We start from the raw sequence: 19,512 nt of genomic DNA, 5'->3' as shown, positions 1-19,512 counted from the left end.
AGGATATCCTATCTGAATTCAGTTTTGTTCTCTTCTTTCCTTCCCAGTGTGTCCATTCTCCCTAATGCTGGAGTGATATTTTAGCTTCCCAGACCTGTCAAGGAATGTATATATCCCAAAACGGAGAGAATGAGACAATTACAATAGTTGTTTTACTTTGATCTCAGTAAGAAACTATATAAAAAGACAAAGAATTCGGTGCGGCTATCATTATAGCCTTAACTTCAAAAATTTTTGCCCTTATGTTATTTGCAACACTTGGCCTTCTTCAAAATTTTAAATCATTGATCATAAGCTGGTGTAAATTTAGCTTTACTACTACTTACATTTTATATGCTTTTTCATTTTGCTTTAGTCACTTTGCTACTCATTAATTTAGCTGTGAACAGCTTCCCACGACTATGGAATCAATTATGTACTCCAGATCTTGATATCTGTCGATTTTTTTTTTTTACCTCTCCAATCTTTTTTCCCAATATTCCTTCATTCTCCCCACAGTAACCCAAACAAAAAGCTGGTCTCTGCATATGAACACATTTCACCCATTCCTCTGCTTTTAATCAAATTGTCCCTTTGTGAAGATCTTTTTTAATCTAGGTTGACTATGTTCAAAGATACTACCTCTTTGATACCTTCACAGATTCCTCCAGATAGAAGTAATAATTCTCCCACTGCCTAATCCAATATATTATTGAACTGTGCCTCTCTTATAGAGTCCTATGAGAGTGTATTCTGTAAACAGAACAGTGGCATATAGAAATATATAATAACGCAGCTTCCATGAGTCCAATCTTAATACCCTTACTAAATTTTGATCACCTTGACCTCCTCAGATATATTAGTCAACACAGTGGCAATGATGATGAATGAGCAACTAGTGTTCTGGTCATTTAATCATACAGATGAATGTTCCATATTTCTCGAGTTTGTGTGTTTGTTTTTGTTTTTTTAATCAAAGTAAGACATACTTGTGGCTTAACAAATCTAATAGGATTAGTGGGTATAAACAAACAGCATCCCTTTTCTGCCCACCCATCTCTACCCCCTCCAGTCCTACTCTTAGCTGCTTATCCCTGGCATCTTTCATAAAGGCTTGCTATCTGTGGATTCATGAATTATAGACACGCTCTGTAGATTAACAATACAAGATATATATATGGATAGGCCATGCATAGGAGTGTTTGACTTTGTAGAGTCTCCTCCCTTTGAGGGGCATTTGCCCTTCTCCCTCCATTGTCAGGAAACTATGCCAGTCAGATCGTCTCTTGCCAGCCTTCATTATTGGCCTGCTGACCTGGTGTTTTAGGTTGATTAAAGTTTGCCTGAGCCAAAAGAGTTACTTGATGATCCTCTAGGGCCTCATTTCCATACGACACTTAGGCTTGGAAAGTATAAGAATGGATTCAGTGAAATGATGATGGAACACCTTGGAAATTTTTGATGTCCTTTCAAGAAGTACAAGGCACTCTTAGTGAGCACAGAGCTGACAGCCTGCCCTGTATCTCAATGTTGCTAACAAATGTCGTCTAGATACTTCATAAAGATAGCAAATAATATTTGTTTAGCATTAGATTGGTTCTATATGATGTATTTCTCTGCCTCCCAGAGATGTAATGACTGTTGTATAGAGGGGGCTGGAATAGGATACAGTGCGTAGAATGTTAGTGAAGTCTGGAGACCTGGACTCAGTTGCTTTTTAGCAAGACAGTCTTCACACATTCCATCTTCTTTCAGTGCCTCAGTTTTTGCACCTATAAATAGGATTACTAATCCTTGCACTGGAATCATTTTCCCTTAACATTCAAGTGAGCTAGAGTATTTGATTTTCCATGGAGCTCACGAGATGCAAACAAAGGAATGAATCTAGGATGACCTTGAATATATTCTTTTCCCATTCATCTGTCCATTTAGTCAGCAAATGTTTCCTCAGTTGTTTTCCAGAGTACAGTTTATACTAAACAAGTCTGGTAGGCAAGCAGACAAGTTGGTAGCTTGGAGTAGGCCCCATTGGAGCCTAGAAGTGCAGCCATTGTCTTACTCCTCACTGCCCCAAGATTGCTTCAGACCCTCACTCCCTCTCACAGATTGGCAAGGGTTCTCGCCATCACGCTTCTTGCACGGAACCCATTGCGCAGGTAAACGTTTGATTTGTTTATTCAATGTTAACTTTACAATATTGGTTCCACTTGTGGGTTGGATCATACACACATACATACCTCACAATAGACACAACACACACAATACATACAATTTGAGAGGTGAAAAATGTTTTGCAATCCATTTGACCTTTGTCTTTAATCCTTATTGTTCTTAATCCATTTCCGTTCCTTCTTCTTTTCCCCTTCAAGTGGATTTCACTTTGTATATAATAGAAACAAGAATCCTGAGCTACATTGGTTGGGTCTTTTCAGGCATAAGGATGTGAAAATACATAGAAGCGGAATGGCACGCGGCACGACGCACATGTTTGTGCATGTGTTTTACATTATCAACTTTTGCCTTACTTTTGCCTCTGTCCTCAGGATGTGTGAAAATCCCTGGGAGAGCACCAAGCACAGGATTGTCACTCCCCTAGCCCAGCTTTGTGCAAAACAATGAATGCAGCAGCATGAGTGTCCTCTTTTTGGTCATGCAAACAGAAAACATAAGGTCTCTGGAGCCAATTCTTTACAAAAGCTGCTTCAGGGCACCCCAATTCAGAACCATTCAATAACATGTACATGCTGTAAAGTGGGTGGCACATTTGTGTATCCATTAGCTCATTCTCATCCTCACAAAACTCCTTGATAGGTAGGTATTCAGTCCCATTTTACAGGGGTGGAGATTGATTATTTGGGGGATTAACAATTAGTACAGATGAGAACCAGGAGTCTTAAAACCCTCTTTCCTTTACCTGTTATAAGCTATAATACTAAGCATCATAAGACTTTTTGTCCTTCCCAGTGTGAAGTGGGTTTCCAAAGGTGTGTGTGTGTGTGTGTGTGTTGAGTAGACTTTCATTTTCAGAGCAGTTTTAGGCTCATAGCAAAACTGAGCAGAAAGTTTTTCAGAGAGTTCCCATATATCCCCTACCTAAACACACACACACACACACACACACACACACACACACACCTTCCCCTAATGTCAACATCTCAGCCCCAGGGTGGTGCAGTTGTTACAGCTGATGAACCCACACTGACTCATCATAATCACCTGAGTCCACAGTTTACACTGGGGCTCACTCCTGGAGTTGTGCTTTCTCTGCATTTGGACCAAATGTGTAATGGCCTGTATCCACCATTATAGTATCATACAGAATACTTTTACTGCTAAAAATCCTCTGTCCTTCACCTGTTCATCCCTTCCTTCCCCCAACCTCTGGCAACCACTTATGTTTTTACTATCTCTATAGTTTTGCCTTTTCCAGAATGTCAAATAATTGGAATGGCACACCATGTAGCCATTTCAGGTTGACTTCTTTACACTTTGCAATATGCAGTGAAAGTTTTGACACGTCTTCTTATGGCTTGATAGCTTATTTCTTTTTAGCGCTAAAAATTATTCCATTGTCTGAGTGTACCACAGTTAATTTATCCACTCACTTATTCAAGGGCATCTTGTTTGTGTCCAGGTTTCGGCAATTATAAATAAAAGCTGCTGTAAACACCTATGTGCGGGGTTTTGTGTGGACATAATTTTTCAACTGATGAGGATAAATACCAAGGAGTGTGATCATCAGATCTTATGGTAAGAGTTTGTTTTGTAGGGAACTGACAAACTCTTTCAATGTGGTTGTTCCGTTTTGCATTTTTTCACAGAGGTAAATGAGAGTTTCTGTTGCTCCATTCTGGACAGTATTTGGTGTCAGTGTTTTGGATTTTGACCATTCTGATAGATGTGTAGTATATCTCATTGTTAGTTTAATTTTGCAATCCCCTAATAGCATTAAATGTTTAGCATCATTCCATATGCTTATTTGCCATCTGTATACCTCACCAAAGGAGGTTCAGGTCTATTCCACTTTTTAAAATCAGGTTGTCCATTTTCTTATTGTTGAGTTTTAAGAGTTCTTTATATATTTTGGACAACAGTCTTCTATCAGATGTGTCTTTTGCAAATATGTTTTCCCCATCTGCTGCTTGTCTTCTCATCTTCTTGTACTCTTGACAAAGACATGTTCTCTACCAGCCATATTTGCTACGTGGATGAACACGCCCGGTCTATGGCATATCTTGCAATAGATTTAAAAGATTAACTTGAGAATGGCTGTTTTTTCTTAGAGAACTCAATATTCCTTTGTCTTTTCTTTTTGTAATAGAAAGCAGCCTTGGGGGGATACAAGAATATTCTGATGCCCAGTGAGTACTTGATCTTTATTTTTTTAACTCTTAAGTAAAACTTTTGACTATTCTCGCAATGTACTTGTACACACGTGCTGACATTTCAACACCTGCTATTAGTATAGCTACAGAGAGGAGAGAAAGGAAAAAGGAAGAGTCATTGGCTCAGCTCTCTACTTGTGTGAAACAATAACAGTGTTTAAATAATTTCTCTCAGTTAGGCAGACATGGTACTTGTTTATTTCTTTCTAAACTGTGAGCTCTCTGAGAGGAAAAGATTTATCTTGTAGAATCTAAGCATGCCCAGCAGGGAATAGGCATTTAAACAATGTTTCTTGAGTTAAACTGGCTAGCCTTACTTATTCTGAGGTGATATGGCGTCATTGGGCTTTTTCTCACCACCTCTATCTCAATGGGTTCGATTGGCACAAAAGCTTAGAGGAATTTGAGGGCGCCAGATGGATGGTGGGTACTATGCATTCTCTGAGTCTTAGTTCTTTCATTGCATGTACTTGGAAATCCTTCCTGCTGGCGAGGTTATGTAAGTGATCGAGGATTGATGGATGGATCAATTAATATTTGTTTCATTCATGTTTGTTTTTATTGTTTCAAAAAGCATAATAGAAAAACGCAGCTTAATGAGATAACACATAGAGAAGAAATACTTTGAAAATTGCACTCCCTATTTAGAGGTTAATATTATTGTAGCTGTTAATAATCGCAAACATCTTATTAAAAACTCAGTGCTTAACTACATAAAGAGCTTCTCATTGCCTGTCCCTACCCTCTTTCCTGTCCATCCCCCACAATGCAGGCACAAAAATCAAAGCTATTTAAGGATGTGTGAATCAGCATATTGCCTATATTTGATTTATTTTTTCACAATGCATACGTTCCCGAATTTCTCAAAGGCATGTGACTTCCAAGAATTCTTTAAATATGTAAATAATATTATAAAGCCCCTGATGAATTCCAGACACACTATTATTCTAGATGGCTGAGTGATGCAAAGAAAGGCTCACATTCCCTGCTGAATTACCCATTTCACATGTTACATTAATAAACATCAGTGAGCTTGTGAGAATCATGTGTTCTCTGAATTTAATGAACTTCTGAACCGAACGGAATGCGTCTAATTGACAAGGTATCATCAAACACAGTAGAAAATAGTACAAGTCCCTTGAAGAGACAAAGAGAAAGGAGAATCAAGAGGGAAGAAAAACAAAATCCCAGGAAGACTGTGGGAGGTGAGAATGAAGATGACCGGCCGTCATCTCTGTTGGAACGTGAAGCTGTGCAGTGATCGGCATGTGTGTGGACGGCCCCTTCTTGTGTAGTGGACAGGCATGTTAGATCCGGATGATTAAAGGACCCTGGTGTCTCTGGCTGTTAAGCTTTACATTTTCTTAATTGCAGTACACAAACTCAGAAGGGGTGGGGGAGTCTCACATAAAAGATAATCCACGGTAAAGATTTCAAGCTGTTAGGTAAATGAAATGTTTCCATGGGAGGCTCTTTTATTTTTATTTTTATTTTTTTTTGCCTTTTAAATCTCTTTGCACCCAATCGATTAAAGACAAACTCTCTCAAGCAAGTTTTTGCTATTTTGTCCACGCTCTTTTGTGTTATTAAGTATCAAGCGTGTCACTGCTTAAAACTGAGGCAGGTAGGGTGACTGTTACCTTTGGCGTGTGTGCACATGACAAATATTAACCCATAGATTCAGAACACAATGCTGGGACACTGTTTTCTGATGCAATAAGAAAAGCTATCATGGGCGGAAAAAAGCAAAATATTGTCCTTCGTAGCTTCTGGGTGGTTTTTCCAAAACTGTAATTTGGACAAATGGTTTTGTAAGGTGTTGTAATGGAACTGGCTGTAGAATTTATACCGTTAAATGTTACCTGCTATGTGCACTAAATCCATTACAAGCCACGGGTTGCCACATGCCGTGCTCAGACAGAGTGGCAGGGAACACGGATCAGCAGCGATTTGTTTTCAGGTACCAGCTTGCCTGTGAGCCTTTTCAGACCCTACAGCTACAAGTGAATGTACCCTCTCTGAATTCCTATGGCCCTTAATCATGCACCTTTAATGGAAGTTCTAATCTTCTGCTTCATATTAAAATTATTTGTATGTCTTAGCACCCTTTATAGATGTAAAGCTCTGTGAACATGCATTTGTTACTGACTCATTTTGGTATGCTGCTAAGTGCATAAAACCTGGAAGGCGTCCCATAACCTTGTTGGAATTAATGAACAAACAACTTCACACAAGGTGTTTCAAGTTGACCTGTTTCTTTGACTATCAAAAGACTTCTGCTTTTATTAAAACAACTGAAGTTTAAATTCTGTGTCTTCCAACGCTTTCATGTACTCAGTGGCTTCATCAAAACAATTTTTAAAATTTTACTTAGACTTGCCATCTGAGAAAGAGAGAGAGGAGAGAGAATGTGTGTGTAGATGTGTGTAAGAGATCCCATTGACCCATCAGTTCAGTCCTCTAGTTATGTGAAACAACAAAAACATTTACATAATTTTGAGACTGTCCATATCTTCTGCTTAGTGTTCTGTGTTAGTGATCTTTTTGATCAAGGATTGATTTTTCACGTGAAGGGTATATTAGGGTTTTCGAGAGAAAGAGAATGAATGGGATACGTGTGTGTGTGTATATGTATATGTATACATATATGTATACGTGTGTGTATATGTGTGTGTATATATATACATATATATATGTGTATATATATATGTGTGTATATATATATATATATATATATATATATCCAAATTTATCATAGGAATTGGCTCAAGAAGTTATGGAGGCTGAGAAGTCCCACAATCTGCCATCTGCAAGCCGGAGACCCAGGAAAGCTAGCTGATAGTATAATTTGGTCAGTTTCCAGAGGCTTGACATTCAAGGTAGAGGGTGGGGGTGGTTGGTGGGGAGGGCACTGGAGTTGTGAGTCCAGGTCTGAAGGCCTGAGAACCAGAAGCACTGATGCCAGAGGGCGGAAGATAGAAGTTGCAGCTCTTACAGAGAGCAGATTCACCCTCCCTCCACATTTTTGTTTCCATTCAAGCCCTCAATGGATTGGATGATGCCCATCCACACTGGTGAAAGCAGATCTCCTTTACTCTGTCTCCTGATTGAAATGCTAATGTCCTCTGGAGACACCTTCACAGACACACCCCAAAACAGAATTTTAGCAGCTGTCTGGGCATCCCTTAGCCCAGTCAAATTGACACATAGAATTAAATGTCACGGTAGCTGTAGAAGTATTACCAGGGATCAAGATTACGGAAAACTGGAGAGTTAATTAAGGTATAGTGTGCTGTTTTTCAACTTGGGCTATTCCCAATTAGGGCAAGACACTCCCTCATCTTTTGGCAATGTTCAGTGCCTGGCAGGACATTAGCATGCCCAATCTCTACCCACTAAATTCCAGTGGCACCTCACCACACACACGCCCATTGTTATAACCAAAAACACCCCCCTGTGCACAAAGCCCCCTGAAGGGTTGCCTCTCACCTCCACATCTTTTGCAAACCACTGTTTAGATTGGTGGTGCACTAAGCCTGTGTGTGGTAAGGGTTGTCTGAGGATCCTGTGCTATTTTTCTCTTTCTTCTGTCCCCTCTCAAGTTCAGTGCTGCTTTATGCCCCGTTTGACCTGTAGAACTATCATTTCAGTGACATTGAATATACCTAGTAGTATTGTGGTAAAAGGTATGTGCTCCTTTTCTGTGCTAAAAATTGGTAATTTCTAGAAAATGTAAAATTTGCAGATTGCCTAAAGGGTAGGATTTTAGGACACAGGAAAGAAGGGTTCTGGTAAAACACTTTATTCCATCATAGTTTCTATAATTCGTGTTTGAGTAGTTAGTGTCTTATTAGAAAATTGTAATTTCCTCTCTAAACATAGCTAGCATATTATTTTGTTTCTAAATACATTTTTAAAAATACATGTCTTGAGGCCAACGTACCTTTTCCTTTGTAACATGGATCAATTTTGTTGAAGAAGTAAATGGGAATTACAAAGTTTTCATTTAGTACATAATTTTATCTTAGCCTCTGCCTTATTCGGCAGGATCTTACCCATCCTGTAATTCTACAATTAGTGTCTTAGCAGAAATGCAGTCATTTATATTTACCCCTCTACGACTTTACCATTCGTATTTATGGTACGATAAAGTTGTTCAATCCCAGAATTTCAATTTTGCCAGACACTATCGAGTGCTGGCCAGTTCATTCGTAAGTGGGTGAATAAGATAAGTGCCCTGACTCCAGAAGCTTAGAAATTAAGCATCATAGTGTTAGTAACATTTCTGTAGTGTTAATACATATTTCTGTAGTGGTGTTTTATAACTGACAAAGCAAAATCACATACTTCTTTTGTATCCAGGAGACCCGAGAACACATTTTTATCATTTATTCACTTATGTCTTGACCGCTTTTTGATGCAGTGAGTCTCCGAAGTGTTTTATTATCAACCCATCCTTACAGGTGGGGAACTTGAAAGGTCAGAAAGATTCACAGCCTTGTCTGTGATCAAATGAGTTGACCTATATACCTTTCAACTTATACGCTTCATCAGAGCAATATGGCTTTCGTAGAAAGAATAGGGAACTATAAGTCAGGATGAGATCCTGCTTCAGGCACTCTCTGGATATGCAAACTTAGGTAAGGTGCTTAATTCTTAATACAGTTTTTTCTTATTTGGGAAGGAGGGCATACCTCACAGATCTCTTTAGAACAACAATTTTTCAGTAGGGAAGAAGCATATGTTTGAATGGCCTATGATTTATTCTACAGTCATTGAAAAAATATTTTTGAGTGCCTACTATCTATGTACCAGTCACACTTTTAGACACTGGAGATACAGTATTGAACATGATAATCTAATCTACCTGCCTTCTGGGCGCTTACATTCTGACTGTATTATGTTGCGGCCCCAGATTTTTGAAGGAAATAATACCTAATTCCTTGCCAAAATTCTAAGTCTTCACTCTCCTCTCTTCCAACCCACCCACCCATTTGAGACGTCTTTAAAGGAAGCCACTGTTTATCATGGCTGTGTGTTATCTCCCTCAGGTATGCCTGCCCTGTGAAAGTATTGGTAAAAGTTACCGTCTCAAGGTTTACTTAAGATTTTGCTTCATGTACGTTATTTGTGAATGAACAAAATGAAAATTTTGTTCTGATTACAGAAGATGGTTTTAAAATCCATAAAAATCTCTGTGTCTCCCTCTCTCTCTGCCCCTCCCCTGTTCATGCTCTGTCTCTCTCTGTCTCAAAAATAAATAAACGTTAAAAAAAATTTAAAATCCATAAAAATCTCTTAAAATTGAAACTGAAGGTCAGCAAAACCGTTGCCTTCATTTTATCATACAGTGAATGAGGCCAGGGCACAAGAAGGGCAGGGTGTGAACCTTAAATGTTGTGGTAGGTGCTTTATTTGCAATGGACCCCTCCCACCCCCACAACCCCGCACAGTAGGTATTGGTAACCACATCTTCGGTATATGGAAACTGAGGCTCAGAGATGCTATGGAGCCAATTAGTAGGCAAGCCGAAATTCAATCTTAGGGCTCCAGCCACCATCCAGGGCTTCATGTGTTTTCCTTTGGGACACACACCATCTGTGACCTGTTGACAGAGACCGAGTTAGTCCACTGTCTTAAGTTGGGAAGTTTTCACAGCTGTTTTCTTCTCCGCGTTCTTAATGTCAATTTAAAACACACACAAGGATGTGAAAAGAGAGTTTCTGAGAAATTTGTGCAGCTCCTATTTCAAAGAAAAGATAGACTTCTCTCGATAAAGCCTTGATGGTGGCAAATTTAGACAAGAATGGAAAGCAAAACAGCCTACTCAAGGTTAGACAGTGACTCGAGTCATTCCATGTACTTAAAACAATATTTAGGATGACCCTATGTAAACTCACATTATCACTTAAAAGCCAGTATAAAAATACTACCCATCTGCTGTGCTAGCGCTGATGCTGCTTTGCCACATTCCTCTGACAAGCTGTTACCTCAGTATAGAGAGAGAGTATACATTTTGGAATCCGGAGTTTTGAGTTTGAAAAAAAAAAATGGTATCTGGTACATATGGACTAGATTCTGTTCTTCCAAATGTAGATTTGTAACCTCATTTATTCTTAAAGATGATTTGTTAAATTTGTTTTTTTTTTCTTTTTTCCTCTTTTTTTTTTTTTTGACTCTGAAGATGGAAATGGAAACTCTTATAATTTTATGCCTGTGACATGAACAATGTACAATGGGAAGTCATTTGGTTCACACCCGCCATGTGATGCGCAGAGTGGGTGTTGGGAGGTGTTTGTAGCAAACACCATGTCTAAGTTCTGAGCCGCTCTCCCTGGCGTGGTTGTTCTGCGAATGGCGTAACTACTCAGGTACGAAAGATGTGCTAGATGACTGAGGAAGTGCAGTGTGTGGTCACTTCCCAACAAGCAATTTTAAGTGCTGAACGGCTCTTAATTCCAGAATTACCAGCGGCATTGGAACAGTCAAGATGAAATCAGCTTCCTTAAATGGGTATATAAGCATGAGAAACAAGACTGGAAGTTAGATCCTTGGGGCTCATACTTCTCTCTCTGAGGCATGAGTCTGTGGATGAAGCCTTTAGCAAGGATCACGGTCTGACCCAGAAGTGCAAGATTGCCTAGTGATTTGCTGTTTTTCCAGGAGACACTTACTTCCACTTTTTGTTCCAATTCCCAAGAAATATCCGAAAGTAAAAAATGATAGGAGCAGCCATGTGATCTTCCTTGATGTTTATTGTTAATACTTCCTCCAAGATTTTTCTGGGAATTCTTTTTGATGAATACGACTTGCTACATTCCTCAAAAACTCTGGCATTTCATTCATTCCTTCGCTCTACAAATACTTATCGATGATCGTTCTTTGTAAGACCTTGGGCTAGGAGCTCTACCAAATACGAACAATAGCCCAGCAGAATTTAAAAGTGGTATAGAGGCTAGTAGAGAAAGAGTGCGTGGAGGTGTAATTTTAGGGTAACTGAGAAGGGAAGTAGGGAGCCTTTTGGTAATGGACAGTAGCAGTGAGATTGTGATACAGAAGAGGCCATTTCAAATTCCATGTCGGCCCTGAGGTGATAGAAGAATCTTATCTGCTCATGGCATGCAGCATGAGAAGTCAGATTGTTGAAGTTAAAAGACATACCCTAAATCCTCCAGTCCAAGCTTCTTGTTTACAGATGAGAGAAGCAAGAGTCTGCACAAGGAAGAGATTTGCCAAAGGTCACGTAGATGTTTAATATTATTTAATACAAAACCCAGAATGAGAGCCTAGGTTTGTCATCATTCAAGGCAGAGGCTTTCCACTCTTTCAGTTTTGTATTTGTGTCCACGGTTACCCAAGGCTACTTCAGGCCAGCCATTGGGGTTTGAACCAATTCCAGATGAGGCCATTTTTAAGACAGGGATCTCCTGTTGAACTAAACTCACCTCCATGTTGGCACACACATTACTTCCTCTCCCCCTTTATAATTTTGCTATTGGATTTAACCCATGTGGTTGGTGCTAAGGTTTTGACCACAAACATATTTGAAAATTATTCTTGTTTTTGGATCTAGCCTCCAAAGTGGATAGGGTTGGGTACAGGAAGCAAGAGGAAATCAAGAGATTCTGAACTGTCACATTTCATTGCCACAGGCTTTTTATTTTGCCCAGTACCGTTATTAATGCTGCCCCGTTGCCATCCTAAGCTCTTCCATAATTGTCTTTCATTACCTTTCTGGCCCTTGCTCCCACTGTTGCCACTTGTTAGTTACATGTTTCTAACCTAATTGATGAATTTCAGCAACCCTCCCCCAACCCTGACATATTCCACCTAAGTGGCCTTTTCCACCTATTTGTTCATGCAGTTTAACTCCTCTTGGATTGCTCTCTCCGCCTTTTAAAATCCATCCAGTTTTTAAGTCGCAGATCAAGTACCTCCCAGTTTAAAACAGCTCTGCCTCTTTTATGGCATTTGTGGAAGTCTGCCTTGGATTATGGTTATTATACTGACATTGCATATTGAAAGCTTAAAAAGAGAAATAGTTTGTATTCACAGTGACCGCCCCTCTAGGACATAGCATTGCCTCTGCCACTTAATAAATATATGAGGAATAGATTATTTTCACATAATATCCCTTATATCCCTAAAAATTTCACTTGACTCCCTTTGCAGTCAAGTTAAAAACTATGAGAGTTGACATCTAGCTGTGTTGGCAGACCTGTCAGCATTTTCTTCAGTTTATCACATTTCAATATTTACGTTATTAAAATTGAAAAAAAAAGCCACCAGCCATTTTCTCTACAAAAAGCACAAATCCAATTGATCAATGGCTCCCCCCTTCCCCTCGCAACAGCAATATGAAGCAATATCTTCACGTGATAAAAGGAGACATTTTTGTGGTTAATATTAATAGTTGTCCCATTGCTCCCGCCATAAATTCCTGAATTCTTAACAATGTGGCCCAGATCCACTCTTCAAACTTCAGTAACAATGGGGTGATAGAGGTCAGGGAGCACTGATCAGTGTTAAATCTTGCAGCTTCTTCATTAGAACGGCTCGATCTAGCAATAGAAGTAAATTGATGTGATCCAAAAATATGAATTTCATGCCACCTGAAATGAAAATTGGTCAAGAGGGCCACTGAGGTTCCATGTATCATAAGGGTTCCATGTAGAGGAGTAAGGATTTGAGGTTGATGTCATTGTTAGTAAGTTCCTAGCCTTCTCCTTCTGGGTGATAACTAGCATTATGGATCTCAGTGGCTATCTGATCCCAACCTCTTTGAGAGATGATGCCCTTGATCTCCCAGCCTCTTAGAGCTTTTGTAATCTTTGGTCTATTCATAGGCAAGCCTGCATTTCCATTTCGGACTTTTTAAGCACAGTACCACAGGGCCTCACACACAGTTGTCATTCGGTATGGCTTGAATGAATGAATGTCCTCAAAGTCCGGAGTTTGATTTAGTTCGTTGGCTGAATGACAGGTGTTGCTGCACCCCCCACCTTTCGTGTGCCTTCTTCCGTCCCTCAGACACCTGCTCCAGAACCCACTGAGCTCCTGCCACGTGGTAGGCATTATCCTCGTTGCCGAGATGCTCACCCTGGCAGTGAACAAAATAAATCCTGCTCTCATGGAGCTGAAATCACAGAGGATATAGAACAGTTAATAATAATAGTAGGGGGTGCCTGCGTGGCTCATTTGGTTAAGCGTCCAACTCTAGATTTCAGCTGAGGTCATGATCTCACGGTTCCTGAGTTTGAGCCCCGCACTGGGCTGTGTGCTGACAGTGCAGAGCCTGCTTGGGATTCTCTCTCACTCTCTCTCTCAAAGTACATACGTACATACATACATACATACTTAAAAATTAATAATAGTATGGGGTGCCTGGGTGGCTCAGTCTGTTGGGTGACCGACTTTGGCTTGGGTCATGATCTCACGGTTTGTGAGTTCGAGCCCCGCATCGGGCTCTGTGCGGTCAGCTCGGAGCCTGGAGCCTGCTTCGGATTCTGTGTCTCCTTCTCTCTCTGCCCCTCCCCCACTTGTGCTCTGTCTCTCTGTCTCTCAAAAATAAATAAATGTTAAAAAAAATTTTTAAATAATAATAATAGTAGTAAGCAGTGGGTCCGATGCTAATAAATAGTGGGAAGGAACATGAAGAATATGAAGATGGATTGTGCATGCAATGGGGTAAACCATAGAAGTGTTGTTGGAAGCAGATGTCATCTGAAGTGAGATTTGAATAAAGTATTGGTTGTGTAAAGGATCTGGGGAAGAGCATGGCAGGCAGAGGGAACAGAAACACCAGGATGTGGGGCATAAGCGTGTTTGAAATATGCAGGGACAAGAAAGGCCAGGTGGACGGGAGTGGCAGGAGATGAGATTAGAGACTTAGCCAAGAAGCAGATGCTGTCGGGGTTTAGAAGGTGGGCTGAGAACATGGAATTTATTCTGAATGAATTGAGAAGGCAGAGAATGGTTCTGAGCGGAGGCGTGACATCATCTGACTGACTGTTTAGAGGGTTGACCGGCAGGTCTGTGGAGCATAGACTATAGGGGTAAAGGCCAGAAATAGGACAGCAGTTAAGAGGCTATTGAAGCCGTTTAGGGGAGACCTGATGGTGCCTTAGACCAAGGTGGTAAGCTGAGGTGCTCAGATAGTGGATATACTTAAAAAGTTGACAGGATTTGCCAGTGGGTGGGGTGTGGAGTGGGAGAGGCAGAGAGGTATCAAAGATGTCACCATTTTCCACGTCATCTTATTCTGAGCTTTTCCAAAGACGTTTCAGATGATGAACCATTTTACATCTACTCTTGTCAATACTGAGTTTCAGAGAAACCCTGGAGTAAAATATAGCTATGGCACCCAGCTATCCTATGTTAAAGCTAATGCAATAGTCCTGTCCCTGTGCTGTGTATTTCCACATGGACTAGTCTCACTTGTATCTTGATTCCCCACACGATAGATAGATATAGATATAGATATAGATATAGATATAGATATAGATATAGATAGATAGATATATACAGATATCTAGCATGTCTTTCACATGTAGAGATGCAATAAATATCTCATGAAGTGTTGAATTAATTTCAATACTCATGCATCATCTATTTTTCAAGAGTTGCCTGATAGTCGGTCCATACCAAATATGATTTTCCTTCTGAAGTGAAGATAGCCTAATTAACACACTTTTATTAAGCACGTGAGTGCACATACGTGTGTGCGTGTGTTTGTGTGAGTGGAGATATGGATTTAAATAAAGGCAATGACTTCTTGAAAAGTGATCAAAGGGCAGTTACATATGTTATTTTTTTTGGAGAAACTTCCACTAAGTCTCTGCTGTTCTTTATTTACATTTGAATGTAACTGGTGTCGCGGTGCTGGCCCATTCTCTCCTAAAAGCAGAGTCTGCTTTAGACAAATTACTGTGATAGGCCCCCGCATCCAACAGAGGTACAGAGCCCTTCAGTCCCAGAATGTCTGTAATACCGGAGGTAGCATTTGAATGTAACATCGACTAATCATTTAACCGTAAGTGACAGGTCTGAACATTGTGCTCTTTTTGCATCATTTACTGCATTTGTGGGATATCTAATTATGAAAAAAAAAAAGTATTCTTCAGTGGCTCTAGCAACACTGTCACAGAAGAGTGAGAACACATTCTGTGCAAAACAGTGTTTAAATAGAAGTGCTTGAAAATCCTCCATTAATCTTCATCTTTGCATTTTGAATGCTTCCCTGCTCGCATTTTAGGTATCAAGGGACTGAATGAATCTGAACTGACTGTGCAAGAATGTAAGTAAGAATTGGGAGGAGCAGAAATGAGGAAGCTATTTGCATTCCTGGAAGGCAGAACTCAGGTTTATTAGAATCTTTCAGGGTTCTAATAAAAGAGAGTCTGTTTTCCAAATGCTAGTTATAGTCAGCTTTTTGTCTTTAATTGTTAAGTTAAACAATTTATTTTGCCTAAATTATGTTATATTTTTGAATCATCTATTGCAGAAATACACGAAAGGAAAAGTAAAAGGGCATCCACATCCCAGGGCTCACCTGTTGAGTTTGGTACGGTGTCTTCTAGGCTCTTGTTTTGTTTTACTCCATGCCACTGTTTTGATTCATTGTTGTTTTGTTGCTATATTTGTTGCTATTGTTTAGAGATCATTGCAAGATCCCAGTAAAAATGCTATTAGCCTTTTGTCTCCTCCTCACATTTAGTGTGTGTGCCTGCGTGGGGCGAAGCGTGATTTTACAGACACCATTTTGTTTCTATTTGCTGTTGGCAACTGACCCCTCACCCCTGAGCTGCAAGCAGGTGCAGAATAGTTGTCTGTATCCCCCCCATGCCCTTGAAGGTTTTGCACCTTCACTGCTCTTGGATCACCCGTTCCTTCCACAGAAAAGATTATTCATTATCTTCTCTGCTTTGACAGTATCTTTCAGGCTTGCTCCCTGAGCTGCTGCTAAATGAATAGTGTATTCTCTGTTCTAAATGTCTGGGCTGTGGACAGAGAGGAACCAGAGGAACAGAGCCCATATACTATGTGAATTATTGTACACTTCATTTGCTAAAACTTCTTCCCTCTAACTTCTAAGTTCTATAGCCAAGGGTAAAGCTAAGTTCGTTTTTTTGTTTTGTTTTGTTTTGTTTTGTTTTGTTTTGTTTTGTTTCCGTTCAGCCCTCACTTACGGAGAATCCCCAAGCTGTCTTAAGTCCCATCCAGGGTACTAATATTGGATGCAACATGGTCTGTCTGTTCTAATAGAGAAAATGAAATAATATACAAGTAACATTCCTACAAGTGATGAGTATGCCTAGGGAGGTACAAATAAAACAACCTGTGGAGGTTCAGTGAGAGAAAGCTTGTTTCTAGCTAGAAGTCCATTTTGAGCTTGCTAAATTTATGAGAATGCCCTGAGGGCCTCTGTAGGCTTGGTCAGTTTATATCACCTCTTGAATGATTGAGGGCCTTACAAGTAAAAACAAACAAAGAAGCAACTCAAAGACAACTATGGAATAGTGTCAAAAGAAGATGAAGATATGTTCCATCGTGTCAATATTTGTGTCCATTATCAAAGATGTAGAAAATGGTTTGATAATACGCGCCCTCTGTAATAAATGGAGATAGCACTTTCTCTATGATACTTTCTCATTTTAAATTTGCATCAACCAGGGGCACCTGGGTGGCTCAGTTGGTTAAGTGTTCGACTCTTGGTTTCCACGCAGGTCACGATCTCACGGTTTGTGGGTTTGAGCCCCACGTGGGGCTCTGCGTTGACAGCACAGAGTCTGCTTGGGATTCTCTCTCTCCCTCTCTCTCTCCCCCTTCCCCGCCCATGTGCAGGCACACTCACACTCTCTCTCTCAAAGGAAATGAACATTTTTTAAAAAATAATAAATAAATTAGCATCAACCATATTCATAATGATTAGACTCATGTTTTATGTCTCCCTGAGGCTTTTCAAACATCATGGGGGGAAATCATTTAGCAGAATTTACTTATAGCTAAGGGCCACTTTAACCCATTGATCGCCATGATGCTATCTGAGGCTGTGGCTCTGATTCTGTGCATCTTCCTGCCCCTGAAGGCATAAAGCAAATGGACCAAGTTGCTGCTTCTCCATATCTAGGACAGGAACAGAAAACTTTGTATGCCCTGCTGTAACTGGAGGTGTGGGACTGGAGTGTTTATTGGTCAAGTGAATGAAAAGAGGCAGATTGGAATATGGCCAAGGCCAATACCCAGTCTCCTGAGGAAAATTAGAGCCTTTGTTTGTTTTTTTTTTTTTTTTTTTTGCTTTGTTTTGTTTTGGTTTGTTTGTTTGTTTGTTGTAATTATTTTTTTTCTTTGTCTTGCCTTCAAAGCAGATTGTGTAAGATTCAGTCTCCTCAGGAGATAACTCATGAAATATACCCCTTGGGTCCTTTGCATCTCATCCCTGCATAGATAGCATAGGGAAGAGCATCCCCTACCCATTAGAGCCATGGGCATTTCCTGACAAATACTGTAGCCCTCTGGAATATATCATTGAGCTCCTGGTTTACTGCATTCTTCTGAAAGCCCTTTTTATTGAATTGGCTCATTCTGAACCACTCATACATAGTGAACATTCGTATGGTACATTTGGGGACACTAAGGACACAACAGTTTACAAAAACGTAGCTGGGAAGTTTTTAACTCCTAATTTTGGCACAGAAGCATTCCCTTTGAAGCTCCTAATAATCTTTCTTCCTACCACTGTTCCACTCATTGTTTCCCAACTTCTTTTCTGGGAAAACTTGGGGTAAATTTTTACTATTTTATGCTTGATTTCTTTTCCTTCCCTCTTCTCACTTTTCATTTCCAGAAGAAATGGCTTGGCTTCCCTCCTTCTTCTCCATCCTGCCTTGAATACTCAGGAATGCGTAACACTTTAGCATAGGACAATACAATTTAGATTGGGAAACTTTTTATTTGTAAACCTCAGTGGGTTTTGTTGACACAGTTGTGCCCAATTCCTGAATGAACTTAATCCCGTACTCTTAGTGAAGTTGAGAAAGCAAAGCTAATATGTGGTGAGTACCTACTTGGCCACAGATGTTGGGCTAGGCTCCTTCTTATACAATTTCTCACGTAATCTTTATGATAATCCTGCTAAATGTGGATTACTGTTCCACTTGGAATCTGAAGCCCAGGGATATTAAACACCTTGCCTGAGGATAGGTGGCAAAGCTGAGCTTTGAACTCTGATTTCTCTGACTTCAAAGCCAATGCTCTTTCCACCTCATGGAAAACCTTCAGAGCTTAGGACATATTTATTGTTTCAAAATGTATAATCCCAGAGCACACATGCTTCCTTAGCCATTAGAGGTGAGTGAATGAAATAGTAGTGTTGTGTTGTATAAAGTCATTGACAAAATGACCTTTTGGTGCCATTCTGATCCTGCACTGCTTAGAGTAATTATGACTCTAAAGCCATTGGAGCAGTCCAGAAGTATTTCTAAGCAGTTTCTACATGCCTAAGCATTAAATTTAGTTATTTGTTGAACATAAAAGCAGAGGAATAGTCTTTCCAGGTGACAGATAAAATGATGGAAGAATTGAAATAGTGAAATAACTTCAATGTTTGGATTTATGGTGCTGGTCAGATTCATTTATAGAGACAAGGGGGTGTGTCAAGTCAGTGTTGGCTGGGGTACTCTCAGAAGGCACCACACAGAGAGTGGGGTGGGTTATGGTTAGCTCTGAACAGATTTCCTGGTCTCTACTTCTCTCATGTGGCTTCCTTCCCTGCTCAAAAAGCCAACGAAAAAAATAAGGTGAAAGAAGGGAAGAATGGAGACAGAAAAAAGAGAGACTGTGAATAACTCAAGCAAACTGGAGAAATAGCTTCAAGTCTGTATTTCCTGGATCATGTATGTATGTTTGTGTATGAGGGACAATGCATCAAAGTAGTGTTAAGATGTGTAAGCTTAGAAGTCAGTCTACCATAATTCTGGTTCTTCTTCCACCATCTAGTTATTATATAGCCTTAAGCAAATCACATAACTCTCGGGCTCCTAGTGTCCTCCTGGAATTGTAGGAATTAGGATGTGTGATCATAAAGTTTTACTTCAACTCCAGGATTTAATGATTTTAAAAGTTTTTAGTGTGCTTTGATTATCACTCA

General features: G+C 39.9%; 1 protein-coding gene across 13 annotated transcripts in view; it reads left to right on the top strand.

Annotated features, from left to right (window-relative positions):
* LPP (LIM domain containing preferred translocation partner in lipoma) overlaps positions 1 to 19,512 on the top strand; it is a 679,983-nt gene that overhangs the window by 463,701 nt on the left and 196,770 nt on the right. The gene's annotated exons all lie outside the window — the stretch shown is intronic.

This window comes from Panthera uncia, chromosome C2 (assembly GCF_023721935.1).
Source record: "Panthera uncia isolate 11264 chromosome C2, Puncia_PCG_1.0, whole genome shotgun sequence".
NCBI lineage: Eukaryota > Metazoa > Chordata > Mammalia > Carnivora > Felidae > Panthera > Panthera uncia.
The sequence above is the reverse complement of the archived record's forward strand: the minus strand, read 5'-3'. Positions and strand labels throughout refer to the sequence as shown.